The 23,439-nt window shown below is 36.0% G+C and overlaps 1 protein-coding gene across 1 annotated transcript in view; it reads left to right on the plus strand.

The window, feature by feature from the left end:
- clybl (citrate lyase beta like) overlaps window positions 1-23,439 on the plus strand; it is a 100,849-nt gene that overhangs the window by 783 nt on the left and 76,627 nt on the right. The window lies entirely within an intron of this gene.

Here is a 23,439-nt window from a genome sequence, read left to right on the forward strand (position 1 = left end):
TACTACATTGCTTTAAAGCATTGTTAATATTTATATTTAGTAAGGTTCGATTAAATTGATCAAAAGTGACAGTAAAGGTGTTGATTGTGTTTAATGTTTCAGTTTGCATACTGTTTTACTAAATCAAAGTTTTTACTGTTACAAATATAAAAAAAATTATAGTAACCTTAAATTTTAATAAGTATCTATTTCTATATGTATAGAGAATATTTATATTTAGGTCAGAATATTTAATTTTTAGATAAATGTGGCGCAGTGGGTAGCATGATCGCCTCACAGCAAGAAGATCGCTGGTTCGAGCCCTGGCTGGGTCTGTTGGCATTTCTGTGTGAAGTTTCCATGTTCTCCCTGTGTTCGCATGGGTTTCCTCCAGGTGCTCCCCCACATTCCAAAGACATGCGCTATAGGTGAATTGAATAAGCTAAGTTGGTCGTAGTGTATGTGTGTGAATGCAAGAGTGTATGGGTTTCCCAGTCTTGGGTTGCGGCTGGAAGGGCATTCGCTGTGTAAAGCGTGCGGGTCATTTCACTGTGGTGATTAATAAAAAGACTAAACCGAATAGAAAATGAATGAATGAATGTAAACGTTACACTGAATGGAAAATTATTGAAATCATATATTGACATAACACAAATATTAAGTATAATTTTCTTGCATTTTTTGTTCAGACGCCTAAATGAGACATCTAATTTTTGACAAATAGGTGACACATTTATTAGTTCTAAATTATTAAAAACTATAAATGTAAATCTATAAATGTAAAATATATTTTTTACATTCTTTTATATCTACAACAGTATATACATCAAACCTTTTTAAATTGTCCCGTTAAATCTGAGTATAATAGCATTTTTTATGGTATTTTATAAAAGATTTTATTTTTTATTGTAAATTATTTTCAATATACAGTGCTCAGCGTAATTGAGTACACCCCATTTTGAAAATGAATATTTTGATCCATTTCTCAGTGAATATAGGCAATGTATTTTGGTGCATTTAAACAAAACCAATTTATTAAACATATATATTTATTAAAATAATATTTTAGTCACCAAACATATTTAGGGCATCATGGTGGTGCAGTAGGTAGCACAATCACCTCACAACAAGGAAGTTCGAGCCTCGGCTGGGTCAGTTGGCATTTCTGTGTGGAGTTTGCATGTTTTCACCGTGTTCGTGTGGGTTTCTTCCGGGTGCTCTGGTTTCCCCCACAAGTCCAAAGACATGCGGTACAGGTGAATTTTGTAAGCTAAACCGTCCGTAGTTTATGAGTGTGAATGAGTGTGTATGGATGTTTCCCAGTGGTGGGTTGCAGCTAGAAGGGCATCCGCTGTGTATAATATATGCTGGATAAATTGGCGGTTCATTCCGCTGTGGCGACCCCTGGGATAATAAGGGAACTAAGACAAAAAGAAAATGAATGAATGAACATCAACAAAAATCAGTCCAAGGCACTCCAAAAATGTGGAAAATTTAAATAGCCTTTATTCACATGGCTAATCTTTAAAAAAAAACTATGCGTTTTGGCAAGGAACTGCCTTCATCGGGGTGACCGTAATCAGGTAGTTTCTTTTGAGTACTACGGTCACATGACCCATTTGACTTTCTCAACACTCAAATAATATAACAAACAAGGTCAACTATCATCATTAATTCAGCATTGATAGAGGGGGGCATATGCGCATATATGCATACATGGACGTACACATGCAAAAAAAAAAAAATAGAACAAATAAGCAAATATGTTCCGATAAATGCGCTAAAACATGACATGTACATATATATATACACCAATATGAACACCAATATATACATGTGCACATACAGTGCATATACATACATATTCAGCAATATGAAATGAAAATCTGTAAAACATCTATAGAGAAACTGTTTTGCAAAAAATAAGAAAAATCCAATTCGCCATTTAAACCTGGAAATCTAGTTGGGATACAGGCAAAACTTTCCTGAGATGGGGGTCATTCATCAAGATATTCCAATTATTTTTTACAATTCTCTTGATTATATTTGCCTCTATACTGTCTTGTGTGACAAAATAAACAGAACTTTCTGACTGATTCGATTTAGGTCTTTCTATTAACAGGTCATCTCTGCTGCTATTTTTTGCTTTATTATAATATTCATAAATTACTCTGTTTTTATAGCCATGTTGTTTAAATCTGTGAATCATATCTTGTGATTTAATTTAAACAACTTTATTCTATATATTTTTTTTTTATACATGCATGTTGCATGTATACGTCTGTGTATGTATATATGCGTATATATGTCCCCCTCTATCAATGCTGAATCAATGATGATAGTTGACCTTGTTTGTTATATTATTTGAGTGTTGTTGAGATATTTAAATGAGTCATGTGACCGTAGTACTCAAAAGAAACTTTAGACGCACCTGATTACTGTTACTCTAATGAAGGCAGTTCTTTGCCGAAACGTGTGTTTTTTTTTTTTAAAAGATTAGGATTAAAGGCTTTTTAAATTTTCCACATTTTTCGAGTGCCTTGAACTGATTTTTGTTGTGTTTTGATGAATCCCTTACCCAAAGAGCACCGACAATTATTTGAGCTACCCCTGAGTGCTTTTTGTTTGTTTTTGAATTAATGAATGAACATATTTAGAAATTGAAAGATAATACAATTAAATTCAAGCAAAATATTGCCAAAAAAATACAAAAATTACAAGCTATAATATTTCAACTAAATTTTTTACATTTTTTTGCCTCTTGATTTTTCCTCTTTTTTTTTTTATTTTTTTTTTATTTTTTTTTTTTTTTTTATTTGTATTTAATATTTTTCTATAACCTAAATTTGGGTCTACTAGTTTTTGGACTGTTATTTTGTTAGATAAGCTCCAGATTTGGCTTCAAGTACTGACTAAACTTGTATAAGAGCAACTCCAAGCAAATGTCAGCCTTGCCATTAAAAAAAAAACCCGAAACCCTTACTAAGTTTCTTGTGTAGGCTTGTATTTTATAGGACTGTAAAAATACTCAAAAATGTCTCTGGTAAATCAAATATAATTGTTTGAGAACATTGACAAAGTCACACAAGTGGTAATTTCACAGCCGTCACATCCATAACAGCCTTACAAAAATGTTAAATAAATTGAAATCAATAATTTTTGTTCTATAGAGAGCAACTCTTCTCATTTTGATTATCATTTTTTTAGGGCAGGGGGGTGCAGTTTAATTGACAGAATTTCTACAAAGTATGTTGTATACTGTAAACTTGCAGGCTTTTTTGGTCGCATCCATAATGCATGCTTTTTGTCCTCATTTAAAGTATAAAAATGTTTACAGATTGATATTTTTCTCATCCCATAACTCTGTGGTTGGTAGTTTTTGAAATATAAACAGCAATAGTGCAATACGCTGAAGTTGTGAGGGGTGAACTTACATATGCTGAGCACTGTGTGAATAACGTCCGTTTTAACTAAAACATTTGAAAATGTGTTTTTGTTACATTTTTAACAGCATCCTTTTGGTTTTGATGGAGTGTGTGAACATGATTTCTACGTGAATGCATGTTCATTAGACATGAATAAATGACTATAAAACAACGTAAAATTTAGCATGCTTAATGATATAAAAATGTATGATAAGCGTGTCTTTTGCAAAGGTACTTTCAAATGACCTATCAAAATCACTAAAGCAAATTAGTACAGTACATGTACATGGTACATCTGTGTCTAATTCCTCTCGAGAGACTTTAATGAGGGACTTCAAACAGTTTAAATGTCAATTACAAAGAAGGCATGGTTTTAAGGTCTCGGTAATCTGTCCATATTGGGCATTGGTCATCAGGACATGGTGCCAGGTGGCTGTAACTCATAGCAGATGAATTTCCAGAGGCGCTCTACTGATGGCCTAGCTAATGTACAGTGTGAACTGTGACTGTCACGCCAGGGTTTGTCATATTTGCAGTTGCTATGTGAACATGCGGTACATCCTATGACAGCTTCGGTGCCTGAGGTCATCCAGGAGGATGTGTTTAACTCTGTTAATTAAACAAGCAGTTCATGTTTGTTTTTCCTTCAAGACAAATCCATTTGTTCTGCTTCTCTAAAGGAATGCATTTTTCACACATTAGCTGTTACATTAGTTTGCCAAGGCACATGTGTAGAGTAACTGCTTTATCATCAGCTTTCTATTTGTTTAATAAGCTGATGCAAGTATTTTTTTTTGTACACACGTTTTCACAAAAGCCACAAAGCAAACTGAGTTGGCTTGGAAGGGAATTTGAACACATGGCTAACGACACAGGCTGGACTCTATTCGGAAGGCCGCAAGCAGAATGTCTGTGTGTGTGAGCATGTTTTATAGAGAGCTGAGAGCCACTGGCTTGGAAGCAGACTGGGATATGTCACAAACACCCTCATGTCAAAGATTCAACAGCATCCCAGAGGAAACATGGATTGACGCTATGAACTCGACAAGTGATGAAAGTAGCCTAGAGCTTGTCAATTATACTTCCCTGGCCTGGACCCTATAAGTTAATGGGCACCTTCCCCTGTCGAGGCCTGCCAAGGCTTTATAGTGCTGGTTATAAAACCATGAAGTGTAATGTGCTACTATAACTTTTTCAATTAAGAGCAACTGTGCAAATGCTCTTGGAAGTAATGAAAAGTGATTTGAGTAGGGGGGTTTGTTGGGCATAACTATAAGGTGGCTTACTAGATGCTTACATTTATGAGATGCTTAGAGATTAACTTCTTACCAGGGTCCATTCCTGATTGTCCTTTGCTTATATTTATCTGTCCAATTAGAAAGATGCTAAATACTGTTCTGCACAATCCTATTCCATAAATTTAATTGTTTATATCATTTGCTTTTAAAAAGACTAAATAAAATATATATCTACAGTTGAAGTCAGAATTATTAGCCCCCCCTTTGAATTTTGTTTTTTTTTTATATATTTCCCAAATTATGTTTAAAAATATCTAGTTTTGAAAAATATCTAGTAAAATATTATTTACTGTCATCATGGCAAAGATAAAATAAATCAGTTATTAGAAATGAGTTATTAAAACTATTATGTTTAGAAATGTTTTTAAAAAAACTGGCAACACTTTAAAAAAACTTCACACTATGAATCTTTTATTAAGCATTAGCATCTAGTGAATTCATTATTTGTTAAGCATTACCTCTAGATTAATAAACGCTAATAAGCAGTTTATAACTGAAGCTACAAATGCTGTATTCCTAACCTATGACCACATTTATAATGTGCTTAATAACTGTACTTTCATAATTTGTGATTGGCTGATTTTTCATTACTAAATAAAGTCTTACATTGTTTACAAACCATTAGTATTTGAGAGTAATTCGAGGTTTTTAAGATCATTTAGAATGAGTTAGTAAATTATTAATAAACTATCGAAATTAAAGTTTATATATCACATTATTCAGGCATATAGAAATGGTTGCTGTATGTTAATAAATGCTTTATAAATTCAGCTTAATGCAGTTTTGTGACCTAATCTAAAGTGAGGACTATTTATGCTTTATAAATCTCTTATAAAAGACAATTAAAGGCTTGGTATAAAATGAACAATAATCTTTGCAATCTTATCTAAAAAGTAAAATTACTGTAAGGTTTAAACATTGCTGAATAACAGGAGTGTCAAAATACAACATAAAATAGGATAAAACAACAATGTAATAATTTAAAAATATAATAGGATGCAATTTTTAAGGTGTACAGTAATTTTATTTTAAATAAGGTTACAAATATTTATTTTTATTTAATACAGTTTGCATGTGTGTATTTTCAGATTAAAAGAAATGAATAATGTTGTGTATGTTATTTTTTTCCTGTTTAGAATTTAACCAAGCCTTTAATTGTCATTTATAAGGGATTTATAAAGCATAACTAGTCCTCACTTTAGATTAGGTCACAAAACTGGATGAAGTTAACTTATTAAAGCATTTATTAACATACAGATTAACTATTATTATATGCCTGAATAATAAGATTTACTAAGTCACTCTGAATGATCTTTAAAAACCACTAACTATGCTTAAATAACTGTTTTGTAAGTAATGCAATACTTAATTTAGTAATGAAAAGTAAATCATTAACAAAGTATGAAAGTACAATTATTAAGCACATTATAAATGTGGTTATAAGTCAAGAATACAGCATTTGTAGCTGCAGTTATAAACTGCTTACTAACATTTATTAATGTAGAGTTAATGCTTAACAGATAATGAATTCACTATTCACTATTTGCTAATGCTTAATAGTTTATAGTGTGTAATTATAATAAAGTGCTACCAAAAAAATCTTCTCTCCGTTAAACAGAAATTGGGGGGAATAAACAGGTTATAAACAGGATATAAACAGGGGGATAATAATTCAGAGGGGCTAATAATTCTGACTTCAACTGTATGTTCTGGGTTTGAATTTTATATCTACTGCATTTACAGTTCATGAAAGGGATAAATTAGGTTTGTTGTTTCCTGTTCTAATATTCTTTGTGTATGTGTGTGTGTGGAAGGACTGTGACATTTCCGAACAAAGTCAACAGGACAGGACGGATCATTTTAAATGTTCAAAGCCGCTGGTTCCCCTCATCTGGTGCCTTTTAGTGTAGGTGCAGCCTTTGGCATCCCATAGAAAAATAAATGAGTGCTGAGTAAATAGTGATGTGTTGACAACTCATTTCCACATTTATTGGTGCCAGTAACAGAAGCAGAGGTGTGTGGCCTTAATCCAATTATGAAAGAGAACCTGAGCCTCACTGTAACCAAATTCTTGCAGAATATGGATGAAAACCAAGGAACCGAAAAATTGGCAAACTTGCTGGCCAAGTGGGATCAAAGAATGTCATTTTAGTGTGTTGTTGTTTTAGTGTGAAATAAGTAAGCTGTATTCATTGTCGCTCCCTTGTGATAAGTGTGAGATTGTGAATTAAGCTTGCTGTTCGTCTATGCTCTTCGTTTTATCAAAAGAACTATCAGAAATATCAGTTTGCGTCCATCTTATTCACGAATTTCAGATCAATATGTCAGTATGTTGGTCTGTTACCTGTTGTTGATCCCCCTCCCCTAAATTGGGCCTTTTGAAATTTGTTACAGAGCATTAACTTAACACATGTTCTGGGGGGAAAACAAAGGGGAGGTAACAGGATTGAGAGCCAGCTGAGTAAACTGAATGTTAGAGGGATGGCAGTTCGGAGCGTTCTTGTCCCGGAGGTAACTGAGAAGGTCCATACGGCCAACAGATGGAGATTTGTGCTCCAAGTCCCCACCGACCCAAACAAGTGCCTCTGCTCTTGCATTAAAAGCTTTGATCAACGGAGGGTCTCGGCCAGAGAGCGGCTCCTCAGATAGTCTGTGGACTCGCATCTGTATAAACATGGCCTTTCAGGAATGTGTGAACAATGCAACAATAGAATCTTGTTCTTGAGCCAGACCCCTGGACTCGTGCGGTTCACCGATCGAGCTCGTGCTCAGATTGAATGAACAGTTTTGGGAATATTCACTGTTTTTAGACATAACAGTGATGGGATGTTGAAACTTTGCCTTTGATTCACACGAGTTTGAATGTGAGAGTGGCAAGAATATTATGAGAAACCGTAGAGACAGATAGCTAAAATTGAAATTGGTTTTTGTTTTGTTATGCTTTGAATAATTGTTTTACAATGGATTGTTCTGGTTCTTGTTTCTGGTTGAGTTTTGTTTAAACCCTTTAAATTAAGCTGACAAATATACACCCGAGACCTGTTATATACTGTATTCCTGTTATTTTACTGTATACGTATTAAGCCCAGTAGTGTGCAATATGACAATATGTATCGTATGGACAAAAAGTTTATTGTTTGGTTTTATGCTTTGTCATTTATGTCATGGTGAAGCAAAATACACTCTTTATGGTAATATGTTTTTCATAATGTATATGAGTAAAATATTACACATCATTACAGGGATGCAGGCAGAAACATAAATAACCATATTATGAGAAAGTTGCAATCTTGAAAGTACATTTTTTGCATTTTGTTCAGTATGCCGAGCTTGTTAACATTCATTTTTTTAAGGTATTTTATATTTCATTAAAATGTATTATATACTTCTACATTCTTAATCAAACATTTACTTCAAAGTTCATATTGATTGACTTTATGAATAATTTTTTTAGTAAATACTTTAAAATGTAAAAGGAAATGACAATTTCCATGTGATCAATGTATATAAACTACAGAAAATTGTACTGCATCGTGATATGTATTTTTATCAACATATAAGGCGACTTGTATCGTGATATGAGATTTTTGTATTAAAACCAAGTACAGTTTTATACGTATGCAGAGGTCCATGTACAGTGAACCTCATGCAGATGTTTTTACCATAACAGTATTTGCTTACTGTACTAAGATTTTTTTCTGGTTCAAAATGAGGCAGAAGTGGCATTATCTAGATCATTATACTAAAGCAGAAACATATAAATGAATAATTTGGTGATTGAGGAAAATGACAATATTTACAGTATAATTTATAATATTTACATTTACAGTAATCTTATATTCTATGATCAAAAAAAAGATGCAACATTTACGCAACTAATTCAATAAACTTAAAGTACTCTGATACAAGTACATCTGATCTTCCGAAGACAGCAAGGGTCCTGAAATGTTCAAAGCACAATAAAGTATCAAGAGCATTGTCAAAACGTGTCATCTGTGCTTCAACCATAAATTTAAGCCATGAAAATACGTTTGTGCACAAATTAAAACAAAAATATTGACTTCATTCAACAGTTTTTCCTCTCTTCAGCATCAGTTAAAGATTTGAGAAAACTGTTATGCTATGAATGCAAATCTTGGGTAAACATCAGCACCATGGATGGACGTGTATATAGTGCACAGTGCTCTCATGAACATGCACCCTGATGCTGTGTAGTATAACATTTAATGATTTAACTTCAAGAAGCATCTTATTCAAACACTTTTTTTATACATTAAATGGATACTTGACCCAAGAATAAACTTCAAATCAAACCAAATGTATGCTATACTGAGTGAAAAGCACAAAATACGACATACTTACCAAAGAAAGAATACATTTATTACATTCTGCACATGAATAGACAATAAATATGTAAGATATATATATATATATATATATATATATATATATATATATATATATATATATATATATATATACATACATACATACACACACACACACACACACACACACACACACACACACACACACACACACACACACACACACACACACACACACACACACACAAGGAGACAAATAGTGTGCAAGATAAGGATTTTACATGAAACACATTTAATATATGTACACACACACACACACGCACACATAATTAGACTGTTGATACATGATTGATTTAAGCAGCATTGATTCGTTAAGTGAAATTTCAGTTAAGGTGCAGTGCAAGCTACATTGTGGTGGTATAAATGTAGTGAAGGGTATGGGAAGAGTTAACTTTGTGAAGTGTCAACTGTTCATCATTCTGACAGTCTTGTTCAAAACCTTTTTAGTTTCTTCTTCAATAGACACGTTTTGAACAATGCTGCTTTTTAGGACACATTGGTACTCAATTTTTTTCCCTACTATGGAAGTCTATAGGTCCCTGCAACCAACATTCTTCAAAATATCTTCTTTTAAGTTCAACAGAAGAAATAAAATCGTAAAGGTTTAAAACCACACGAGGGAGAGTAAATGATGAGGCAATTTTCATTTCGGGTGAACTACACCTTTAATGTGTTTGTTCTCTTTTAGATCTGTTATGACGAATGATGAACTTAGAATAGTTTTAGTGAAAGGCTGTTTTGAGACTTGCGAGGTGTGTGACTAAAGGAGACTGATTTTGAGAAGGCGTTTATTGAGAAAGCACTGAGTCACTGCTTGCATCAGATGAACTGGCTGCAGTGTGAGGTGTGTGTGTGTGTGTGTGTGTGTGTGTGTGTGTGTGTGTGTGTGCGTGGGTTGGCTGGTATGATCTCCTGCCACAGCATCTGCCACGCTCAGTTCATCATACTGCAGGCAGAGCTCGAGAGAGACACCTGGACTGGCCAGACTCTACTGAGAAAGACACACTGCGCCAAGATCAGCCATAATCAACATGCATTTTCTGTCTTATGCATCATAATTATTCACTTTAGTGCTGAGTTTACAGCAGGCAGCTGAAGGAATGTTTGTAGTGGATTTGGATGCTTTGGTTTGTGGCAGCAGTTCTCTGTCTGTCCCCATGGTGTCAGTGTTTGCAGTGTTTGATTATTGCCCTTTAGTTACACACCAGGTAGGCAGCGCAGGCCCTGCAAGTCAATGCAAATTTCAGGTTGGCATGTTATTGACAAGTGTACGCTTGTGGTACTCTGTATCTTATTTGTGGTTAGAAAATACAGTGTTATATCATATACAAAGTTTGATGTTGTTGTTGTGTATGAATTAATATATTGTTTTATATTCTAAATTATTTTAAGCAATAGTTTTTATAAATTCTGTAGCAAGAAAAATTTTTGCAATACTAATAGTTATAGTTTTTATAATACATGGCAATAAAATTATAATAAGTTAAAGTAGAATTATTGTTGATTTGAATAAAATGCTATTTAAAGTTAAATCAACATTACATGGACGTTTATTATGAATTTATATGCAAGACATTATTGGCAACAATTAGAGCCTAATTTTATAATATGTAGCAGTGGTGCTATCTTAGAAATCTTATACAGCAGTTGTGTTAGGAGTTCTTATAATATTTCTTGTTTGAAAGAAATACTGTACATTTGGAAATTTTATATTATTGCTTTAATAAAGAATTAATATTTAAAGAATTAATAATTAAAAAAAAATTATATATATACACACACACACGTACAGTTGAAGTCAGAATTATTAGCCCCCCTGTTTATTTTTTCCACAATTTCTGTTTAACGGGGAGAAGATTCTTTTTTTCTCTTGAAACACATTTCTAAACATAATAATTTTAACAACTCATTTCTAATAACTGATTTATTTGATCTTTGCCATCATGACAGTAAATAATATTTGACTAGATATTTTTTGACACTTCTATACAGCTTAAAGTGACATTTAGGCAGGTTAGAATAATTGGGCAAGTTATTGTATATTGATGGTTTGTTCTGTAGGGCTAATAATTTTGACCTTAAAATGATTTGTAAAAAAATAAAAGCTGCTTTTATTCTATACGAAATGAAGCAAATAAGACTTTCTCCAGAAGAAAAAAATATTATCAGACATACTGTGAAAATTTCCTTGATCTGTTAACCATTATTTGAGAAATATTTAAAAAAAGAAAAAAAAAAAAACTCAAAGGGGGCTAATAATTCTGACTTCAACTGTATATAGTAATAACATTTGCATTGTACTATGTGCATAATCAAATGAATAGCATTTATATTTAATAAATTGTGTAATAGTAATATGTCTTTATTATTATGTATAAAACGTTTAAAAAATAGTAATCGTAATGATTTCCATGTGTTGGGTTGCAGCTAAGAGCATCCACTGCGTAAAACATATGCTGGATAAGTTGACGGTTCATTCCGCTGTGGCATCCCCTGATTAATAAAGGGACTAAGCCCAAAGAGAAAATGAATGAATAATCATAATAGATCAATGAAAATCGGTGAAAAAAATCTGTTTTGTTGTTCTGAATCTGTTTATGGCTCTATTTGAAATATATTATAAGGTCTAGTTTAAGTCTAACACATATAAATTCCAGTATGTACAACCATAAGCCTATACTTTTCCTTCAAATATATATTCCAAATATTTGGGTAAGTGCATGTGCCTGCCTACTATCTACCACCTCCCCACCTCCTAAATCACTAGAGGCTGCTAATTTTATGTAGAAACACGAATCCTAAGTTCTAATTTAAAGGCCAGAGCAAACAGCACTTACAGTGAAATTAGTCTCCGGCGATGAAACATGCAATGAAATCATATCCATCCCTTTTTAATGACCGAATGAAATATTAAAAGAACATAAGCAATAAGAGGAGAAATAATAATAGGAGCAGATTTCCCATGGTGCAGCACATGGAAATGGGGAGATCGGAGCCCTGAGGTTCATCCAGGCTCCTTCTCTCTGTCTGTGAGGCTCCAGCAAGCCAGAAAACCTTCCACCGTTTCTCATTAGCTTTGGAAATGAGCACGTCGTGGTTCAGGCTACGCAGCAGGAGGTTCGAGCCGTGCCTTTGCCAGTGTGTGGAAGATAGGTGGCGCTACGAATCCTGGATTTTTCTGCTCCTATAATATGGCTTGGATATTAGAATAGTGTCTGTAGCTTATTTACAACCTGGGCAAGCTGTATACTCTCACAGCGCTTCAAAGTGCTTTGGACTTTTAAAACACCAATTGTAGTTTCTATAAATGCTTTAGTAATTCTCATATTGGTTTAAGGCTTTTTTCCCACTGTGCTAGAATAAACTTTTGCAATCCCAAATTGAACGTTTGGCTCGTGTTGGTATGGGAGTATATTTATGGATTTAAATGAGTGATTTAACGTTAATTTTATAGTAACTGTTAAATGTCAAATAATAGGCTTTTAATGCTCTGGATTTGTGAACAAAGCTGCTTTTTGGGATTTGCTATTTTTTTCCTTGGGTAATCATGTCTATTTAACACTGTTTTATCATACGAAAGTAACACAGCTGTTGTCAGACTCACTAAAATGCTGTTCTGCCAAAATGTAAATTAAAACATGCGCAGTGTTGTTTAATGAGAAACTAATATTCATTAAAATGTCTGTTTATTAAAGAAAAACATAGTGTATAAAAAAAGAGCAATGCCATTCATATATATTAAACAATCATATAAAAGCACTCTTATTAAAGTTTTCCTGCCAGTTTCAATTTACAGATTAGTACTTTTTTGCTGAATGGAATACTGTCTCTCCGATTAGATTTTCGAGGTTTGGCTGAACTTGATTTTTTTTTTTCAGGTATTCACACGTCTGTGGGATTTGGAGAGAGTTAATCATTTTTTTTCTGCTTTCGGCAGACATGTGTTAGGAGCACAACGAACCTGAAAAACCGACTAATTATGGATATCACCCCTGCAATGATAACGCCTTGCTTCCTCTTTCCTATTGCTAGTCGTTCACTCATGCTTTTTGAGTCTTTTGGCTTCACCTTTAGGCTAACATGGAATTTGTTCCAGTGTCAGCAACTGTGCATGTATTTAGTACAGAAAATGTGTAACAGCTTGAAATGTGCAAAATTATGTATTTTGTAAAAGTGGATAGTCAGCAGATTTCTTAAATAGCTAGTTCATCACACATAAAAATAGGAGTGTGTTGGATATTCTTTGTTTAATTTGTCACACATGAATCCATTAGGTTAAAACTATTAGTTATTACTTGGTTATTATTAGGTATTACTTCAACATCATGAAAAGAAGTTATTTTAAAGTAACTTAATTAAGTAGCCTCAAAATAATTTATACAATTTCTTAACATGATTAATTTGATTAATTCAATATTTCTGTATCATTTTTTTGTATCACAAAAATATTATATATATATATGTGTATATGTATATATATGTGTGTATGTATATATATATATATATATATATATATATATATATATATATATATATATATGTATATATGTATATATATATGTATATGTATATATATGTATATATATATATATATATATGTATATATATATATATATGTATATATATATATATATATATATATATATATATATATATATATATATATATATATATATATATATATATATATATATATATATATATATATATATATATATATATTAGGGATGGGGCACTTTGGTCATCTAACAACCAGCCAAACCAATTATTTCTGTTCACTAGCTTACTGGACTTTCTCATATAAACCATTGGACCTATTATAAAGATAATGGCTACTACTTAGCCCAATGGACAGTAAGCCAAGCATCAAAACCCATCTCTAGAGCCCTGCAAAAGATCCTTGGACTCTGAAAGCTTTTTTTGAATTGATATTATAGCTACAGTTTACTTCACCCTGACCCCCGCTGCCCTTCCGGATGCTCTCTAGATAGAACGCTCGCTCCCAAAAATTTCAATTCATGTATCCTGACCCCTTCCCAGAGGGGTGAACTTGTCCTACCTTTGGAGGTGGGAGCACGCAGGCAAGCAAGACTGTTTACTTACGCCTCTTATTGGGGAGCGTGATGGGCGCCTGTTCACATCACTGGGAATAAGGGCCTGCGCTGCGCTACTAGTGCTGCAGCTCATTAGAACAAGGCCAAGATCCTGCCACAAACAGGAACTGGACCGATCCAAAAAGCATCCTCCCCCTCAGCCCTCATCACACTCAAGAGAAAAATCTGTCCTTGTAGGATGCTTCTGTCCGCATCACTGACCCCCTTAAGATGCTAGTTTCCAGGCTCAGCTGCCTTTGCTTCGGTTACAGTTAGTGCCTCCTGAGTACACGCAATATTTGTTTGGTTAGTTTTTGTTTGTTTATTGTTTCCAGATGGCAGCCCTCAACTTTGCCTGCGTGGCTTTCAAGTTCCCAGCGAGCATTTTATAGTCTTGGCTGGAGTGCTTATCCTGTTTCCTAGACCCCGCTTTATGATGGCACTTTTTTTTTTTACCTTGAAGCTGGGAACAACTGTCAAAAGCTGTCTGCACTTCTCTACTGTGAAAAGGTGCAGTGTAGCTTTGTTGTGACGCCACAAGGTTTGCCCTAAGTTTAAGGGTCACTTGTGAAGGTAGTGTCCCATTCTCCGCAATTTAGTTCCGTATTGGGAATCGGCCAGATCCCTTTGTTTGTGGAGATGCAATGAAATGTGGTCCTTTTGTTGTGAGAAGGACTGATGAGGCTGGAAACCTTTTCCCATGGCTGGATCTGGGCATGGTTAAAGCCACGTCACTCATTTACAGGAATACAGGAGGTCAGACTCTGCTGTAAACTGGGGGATGACTCGCTCATCAGATGTGGTTAAAATCAGGGGGCCTTACTCAGATTCTCCTTAAATCTGGGTTTAAAACAAGTTAAATTTAGTCAACATCATTTATGGCATAAGGATAATTGGCATACAATGTCATTTAAAAAATCTAATCATGGATTATTTCCTTCAGATGTGTCTGGACAAGTTTTGTGATTTCCACATTATATCATGTTGTACACACTTTAGAAGAGTTTTTACAGTGTGGGAGTTTTTCACCACACTGTAAAAATGCTGGGTTCTACACAATTGATTTGGCATAACAAGAAGGAATTAAGCTAACTTGTTAGTTTTTACTAATTTAAGTGGATTGAACATAAAACAATTACATTGTCCCAAAAAAACAGCGTTTCGGCTCATTTTAAGTCAGTAGTTTGAACAAACAGCAAGTGTAATTTTTTGAGAGCAAGAAAGGACATCAGAATTTCATATATTCAAAGGCTTATCGGTTATCTGTCTTAAAACCGCCTTAATTTTCTGCTATACCATTGCTATGATCTATGTAAGATTTTTTTTTTACTTAGGTTTTTATTTTTAGGACAACAGTATCTCCAGCAGACAAGATATCCAAAATGCCATTTTAAATTGTGATGAAATCTGGGTTTTTTTAAACTAGAGAAGACCGCAACAGTCAGTGATTCATTTGAATTTTTTCGCCTGACATGTTTACTGCTCCAAAATATTTTAAAAGTTTCTCAAAATAAAATATATTGTGTTCAAACGGGAAAAAAGTTTTTGTTTTTTACCCAGACATTTAAAAACATATTATAGAGCAGTAAACAATAATATAAAACCACGAACCGTAATGTTTTTATCCAAGGTTATCATACCGTCAGAATCTTATACCGCCCGTGCCTAATTGGTACATCCCTAATAAAAATAATTACAACATGAAAGCAAACGTCAAGGTCACATTGTAGAACTTGTAGAACTCAACTTAAAAATTAAATATAAAGCTTTTTTAAAATACTTACATTATTCTGTAAAAGTTTTAAGTCTATAAAGCTGTTTAAAAAAAAACTTGGTAACACTTTATTTTGATGGTCCATTTGAGTATTAGTAGACTGTCTGCTTAATGTCTGTTAATACTGCTGATAAACAGACAATTAACTGACTATAAAAAACTTTGCAAGAACATTTCAACTTACACTAACCCTAACCCCAACCTAACAGTCTACATATAATCTAATGAGAATTAGTTGGCATGTAGATGCAATGTAACTTATATTTAACAAACGTCAAAACATCAATTTATTTAAACATCAAAATAGAGTGTGACCAAGAACTTTCACAATTGTTCTAAGGTTTTAGTTAGTTCATCTTTTTTTCACACTCATATTATACTTTTAGCGATTGTGCAATTAAATCATTTTCAAAAAGGTACCATTCGTTCCACTTGAAGTGTCTCACTCTATCCCAGATTTTTGCTTTAAAAAGAGAAGAAATATAAGTAGAATGGACAAATTGGGTGTATTTATTTTTGTGGTATGAGCTTAATGCCACGAATGCTGCTAATTGAGCTTAACCATCAAGATTTCTTTTAGTCTTCATTGGCACTGAGTGACTGGTTACTCTTGCATGCCAGTCTGGGTTAATCAAATCTCCATAGTAAGCAGCCTGCTTTCTCGCAACCGCATGTTTACGTCGCTAAAACGACTGGAGACCTGTTTCCCGTTGCACACAGCTGGTGTCAGCACGGAGGTGTCATGGTAACGGTGCAATGACTGTGTCAGGCAGGGCTTAGCTCATGTCAGTCTTAATCACGGGATCATCGTGTTGTTAAGGTGCTGAGAAAGCTGCGATACAGTATCGCGTGTGGCACTGTAACACAGTCTGGCCTGAGGCTGACCCCTGGGATGAGGTGTGACCATGACGTATAAGCTTTGTTTTTTCTTCAGACCTTGTTCTCAGTTTAATCTTTTCCCTAACCATTTGGTGGCGTAGGTCGAGAAGAGGACAGGAACTGTTGGCTGCACTTTTTTTGAACCGTGTTATCATGTCATACGTTGCTTTAAATAGCAGGGAAGCCTGATGCATTTAAGGTGTTTAGGAAAGGACATTAAAGCACAAACAGGTTGTCAATGGGAACGCAACGGTGTTGTTCACTAATAGCTTTTTAAGTAGCGCTCACAGTACACTGTAGTTAATGTACACTAACTCTTTGATTAGTGCCTGTTGATGAAATGCTGTTCATTATGCTAACCAGTTTCTGGCACACAAGGGTGTGATGCAGGAAGTCCTTGACAAGTGGACTGTTTTTTTTAACAAAGGTTGAACTCTAAATATGAGTGTTTACATCATTCAAGGGCAAAACACCTTATATTTAGAAGGTTAGTATGAAGCTACATTTGTCCCAAAATGTTTTTGCTCATAATTTTTGTGCTTGCAATGAGTACTGTAAGTAAGTAATGTGTATTTATATAGTGTATAGCATATTTATCATGTATGGCCATATACCCAAAGCGCTTCACAATCATGAGGGGGGGGGGGGGGGTATGCTCTCTCCACACCACCACCAGTGTGCAGCATCCACTTGGATGATGCAACAGCAGCCACAGGACAACTGAGCCAGTGAGCTCACCACACACCAGCTATAGGGGGAGTGGAGAGACCGTGATAAAGCCAATTCAGTGGATGGGGATGATTAGGAGGCCATGATCTGTAAGGACAGATGGAGGGTATTTGGTGAGAATACCGGAGTTACACCCGTATTCTTTACGAGAAGTGCCATGGGATTTTTAACTTCCACAGAGAGTCAGGACCTCGGTTTAGCATCTCAATCGAAAGATGGCACCCACTCACAGTATAGTGTCCCCTTCATTTTATTGGGGCATTAGAACCAACACATCCGCAGGTTGAGCACCCCCTGCTGGCCTCACTAACACCACTTTCAACAGCAACCTAGTTTTCCCATGTGGTCTCCCATCCAGTCCTACTTAGCTTCAGTGAGTAACTTAGGGCACACTCACACTATGCTATCTGAACTGTGCCCAGGCCCGTTTCCCGGATAGTTTGTAGAAGTGTGAGTGCGCTGATTCGGGCTCAGGCACGTTTCAGTTGGCCAGCCCTGGCCGGTTGGAAGAGGTGTGCCAGAGCGCGGTACACTTGTAGTGTGAGTGCAAAGTGCGCCTGAGCCCGAAACTGAAAACGAGACGTGACATTCATGGGGCTGTTTCATATGTATTAATTAATCATTCTTACTGTTCAATGAACGCAAACTGCCGTAGATTATTAAAGATGCAAACCCCTCACTCCATGTCAGCTGCATCTTTAGCAAACCTCCTAATTCCAGCAGCACGAGAACTTTAGGATCGTTTATAAGCCTCAAAAGTGGCTGATCTCTTCGGCAAAATATTTGACTGCGTGTCACTGCATATCAAATGGCTAAAATTATATAACAATATACCGAAATCTCCACTGTACTGAGCGAGAGTGCTTTAAACTGACCAGAGCATCATCAATGACGTAAGTGTGCCCAGGCCCGAATGCAATGTGAGTGCCGGCCGTCGGGGAGACGGGAGGGGGACAAGCGTACATAGGGTGAGTAGTATTAACAAGTCTTAGGCTGCAGTGTAATATGGCTATGACCATATGGCTTGACATCAGTTGGAAAAGAAATCCAAAGTTTGTTAAAAAACTATATATATTTCGTTAGATAATGTTTTGCAGTACATATGGAACATACATTTTGAAGTCTTCATGGGTGAAGATGAAGATAGCTGTCATATTTGTAGGGGGCAATTGTGAATATCACATAATATATCCGTCAATCAACACCTGTATGTGATTTTTGTCACACTTTTTTTTTATCTGTAGTACCCCTTATGGGATCCATATGTGGTATACCCGATTGTCATCGTTACAGATCAGGACTTTAGATGTCAAATTTCATTTTTATTTTTGCGTGGGGGAAGAAATACATAAATCCATTATGTTATAAATGTTTCAAATTCTCAGATTTTTCACCTCTTGAACAGTGTGCTTGGGGCTCAGACATATTTAACTCTGTGACTTGAGCGATGTGTCTTGGTGAAGGTTTAATTGTTACACGGAACATAGGGGTTCGTTTGGGAACTAGAAGTAGATCAAACAGCCCTTTCAAACGCTTTGCTTCTGAACTAATTATCACCTAATAGCTGATGTGCCAACAAACAACTAGGCTAATTATTCTCTGATTTTTGCTTCCGTGAGAGCACAAAGTGAATTATTTTAACACCTTTGTAAATGTCCCCAGTAGAGCATTCTTTATCAGAATTTGCCCCAGCTGCTAAATGCGCTAACAGGTGAAGGTGTTTTTGTATATTTTTGACAGTTTTGTTTAATTTAAAACCTTTTTTTTCCAAATCTGTAACTTGTTTTATTTGTAGCTAAGAGATTCTGACACAATATCTTTGTTTGTGGTTACTTCCAAACAAAGAAAATTGCCTTGTGAATTTGCCCATGGCATTTTTTTATGCTCATGTTTGAAAGGGTTGAAGGGGAATGGTTTGTTTTGCTGAAAAGGTCTTCTAAACGGTTTAACCTTCCCGAATGGCCCAACAAACAGATAGGCTGAAATTGGTGGTGGCACGGCCGGCCTTTTAAAAAAAGCAAAGCCCTTTTATTTGTCTGATCCGAGTGGATTTGTATTCAGTCGACACGAAGGGCCATGATTATGAAGACGTGTGAATTACAGACCAGGTCATTTGAAAGTGACGACCTGGGAATGGCACCAAAGCCTTTAGAGGAACAGCCTTTTGAGGCATTTTCCCTTTAATTCCGGTGCTGGCTTGTCCCCACAAACCCCCCTTTGTCCAGTTGGCACGGCTTTGATCTGTCCGTTTGACAATGAGCCCATCATAAGATTGCAAATTAAGGCAACTGGACACTAAATATGAAATGGAGCAAAACATTTGGGGGTCTTTCTTGTGTTTGGAATGGACTGTTTGTGCTCACAATTACTGGAAAAAACCTGTTGCGGCATCTCTTTTTGATTCTGCTGAATTTCTGGTTCTCCTTTTGTTTCGGTTTTTGCAACTGGCATTAGATATACATCTCATCCTGCTGTAACTTAGGCCATCTCTCATACACATTGCCATGCCTTTTAGACCCGACTGCAGCCATGCGCTACTTCCTACAGGCCTTTGTTTACCCTCCTGGGCCCCAGCTGTTGGGATAGGTGATAGCCGTGCTCCGCGCCCCGAGGCCGCCCAAAAACCTGAGTCTGTGCACTGTTGCACCCCAAAACCTAAATAGGCGCATTAGACACAGCACATTAAGGGGCTGCTGGTGTGGCGGTGGGTGCTTGTCCCAGAGGCCCTTGTCTCTCTCCTCCTTCACACCTCGCCCCCATTTCTCTGTCTGGACAGATCAGGGGCCACGACACTGCAAAAGCTCAACCCAGGCCTTTGTATTTCGTCCCCCCATTCTCCCACCTCCATTCACACAGTAGCTTCCTGATTTAGATATATCTCCACCAGTGTGAACGGGTGCCCATTGTTCGCTTCTTTTTCTTGTTACACCATGTTTGATCTACAATAATGTCAACCTAGTGTGGTAGTGATGCCGTTTTCATGTCCCATTTAACTCTTCCTTCCCTGTTAGACACAGCACTTGGAGTATAGGCTTTGAAAATACCCAGAATTCCAGAAAAGTCAAATGTAGCCCAGCACCTTTATTTGGTGCAAAGTGAACATGGGCTCATCTTAACTTGAAAATGTGTTTTATATTAATAATTGATGCTACATTTGTGGAAGAACATTGAAGCGTACCCAAAATAAAAGGTCCACTGCAAAACTATAATAAAATGGTATAAAAGGACAAATTTGTGTACAAAATACAAATATAATCACTAATAAAGAGCGGACAGGCTTTTATTGAGATAATAAAAAAATAAAGGGCAGAGGAAAACTAACATGGAGATAAAAACACACTGCCCAGTTTATACTTACTGACAATTTTCTCCTCTGTAATGAAGTGTATTTCCCTGTGGCTTGTGTTGAGTGCTCTGATTTTGTGCAGATTCTGATTGGTGTCATAGCTGAGAGAGCGCGAAAGATTGGATCAATAACGTGGGCCTGGGATCAGAAAATGAGGAAACCTGTTCCCAAAATAATGAAAGCAATGATGGTGTCTCTCCACTCGTAATGAACTTTACTACGAGCGTACTTGAGCATGACTTTGTCTCAGAGCAATGCAAATGGAATTGCCCCCTGATGGTTGGAATGCACCCAGCTGGCCTTTAAAAGGTGATAATTGGAAAATACAGGATACAGCCGTGGTCAGAAAAGGGACTTCTTGTTCGACTGCTTTAACCACTGCATCTTTGATAAACGCTACGACGAGCTTGCTTTGAGCAAGGTTTTTACATAATCCTCTTTTTTTCGTTGGCAGGTCACATTTTAGGTAATGTTAACTGAAATAAAACTTTCAATTTTTGCTTCATTTTGTTCTGTTCCTAATATAGAAATACAACAAAACCAAACAAATGCCGTTCATTTGTATTTTTCCATGCGGGTAAAGTTTGAGAACTGAAAACTTTTTAGTTTTGATGTGTCACATAATTAACAATTATAAATAGAACAAAAAAACTCAATGCATGCGTTTTCTTTCATCGTAGGTGATTTTTATATTGTTGTCTGTGGGAGAAAAAAATAAAATCACAATCACAATTGGATTAATTTATATAGGTTCAACTCTAAGTATCCAGTAATATTTTTTCCCAGGCTTATGTAGCTCACACAGATGAAGGTAAAGTGGGGCATAGAAAGGGTAAAAACATGCCCTTGACTCGCCTCCCCTCCTTTCCTCTAGCTTTATTGTAGTCCTACAGCAGTGCATAAAGCTAGACAGCATTCCTCTACATCCACGGAAGGAAGTCATGAGGCCTGGGATTTTGGAAAGCTTCTGTCCCTTACAAGTCTAAATTAAAACCAGTTTGCTGCTCCTCCTTCAACCCTGGTTAAGGAGGCGCAGACGGACTTCATTAGAGTCACTCAGTTGTAAGGGCTCAGTTATAATCGTGCACTGACTCGAGCGGCGAATACTGTTTAAGTTTGATTTGCGTATTTAACGTCAGTCGTGCTTATTTTTGGAGTCTGTTCAAAGCACAAACAAGAAGATAAATGTTATCAATTGACACCATGCTTAAGTGAGCTGTTTTGAAAATGCCAGCATTATCCAAGCAAAATAGCATGTGTTTGGTGCCATCCTGCCTGACCCGGGTGTCAGTCTGCTGAAGTTTCCATCATTAGCACACCGGTATGCCGCCTGAACAGGAAAGTGTCCGAAATATCACATGGAACGCTTTCAAATAGTTTCCTCTGAGTCACGAGCCATGCTGTTGGCAGCTATGTTAGCTTGAGGTGAAAAAGCTGGACTCCAGTTCAAGAAAAAGATGCTCTGGCAAAATCACCCCTGCCAATGTTCATTTATTAACTCCATTCTATTCCCAGGACACTGTTCTTTCTCAGCTTGTGTACCTGCTCTGAAAGTGTGATTTGTTTTTTCCATGTTGATGTGTATCAGGTGGTGAAAATGTTGTCCAGGTGGAGCAGGAAAGGAAGGGTGGTGGTTGGATGCGGCCCACAGCCAAACACAACAGCTTCCATTCGTCCCTTTCCACCACCACCTCCCTCCCCTCCCTCTATCGCACAGATTATCCAGACTTTACTCGGGGAGATGTGAAAATTAATTTTGCTGAGCTTATCAGCAAATGAACTGACTGCCAGGGATGAGGGGTAATAAACAATTTTATTAAAAAGCAACTGTTTAAATTAACTATTAATTTTTTCCAAACGAGTAGCTGGTCAGCTTGAATGAGAAACCCTAGGCATTTAATTTGTTATTAAGGTATAATATAAGCTACTATCAACCCATTCTTTAGAAAGGATAGTCAGGAAAATAACTACTAACAAAATATATCAACTGCAGTAAAGACCAATTATTATTATTTCATTTTTTTTTTTTTTTACATGTTGTCACAGAGTAGCTTTCAGCTATTTATAAAGTCGAAACCATCAATTATTATTTATTTTCAGTGAAAGTTGTGATGATTAGGTAGGGCTGAGTTGATAAAACGGTATCGATGTTTATCGACTGAACAGCGTTGTGGTATGAAGTGCTGTGGCTGGTGATCGTGCACCTTGGAAGGAATGACAATAAGCCTAGGGTTATTTCCAATCGAGGCGCATGGCTTAGCGCGATGCACTCATTTTCCAGGTGCTCCTAGTTGAAAACATTTCTGAATACCGCGTGCACACCGCTATTCATGTAAGTAGAACTAACCAATCTGCTCACACTTTGCATGCAGTATACACATTACGGTAATAATGGCAGACTCAGACAAACACAGAGCACCCAAACACTGCAGTGCTTTTTCATTCTTTTTATAAATACAAATTAGTATTGGAACCGCAGCAATGGTTTGTCCGTTTGTCATCCTCTGAGAAAACGGTTGATGGTCGCC

The sequence above is a fragment of the Danio aesculapii genome, chromosome 9 (genome assembly GCF_903798145.1).
Source record: "Danio aesculapii chromosome 9, fDanAes4.1, whole genome shotgun sequence".
Taxonomy (NCBI): Eukaryota; Metazoa; Chordata; class Actinopteri; order Cypriniformes; family Danionidae; genus Danio; species Danio aesculapii.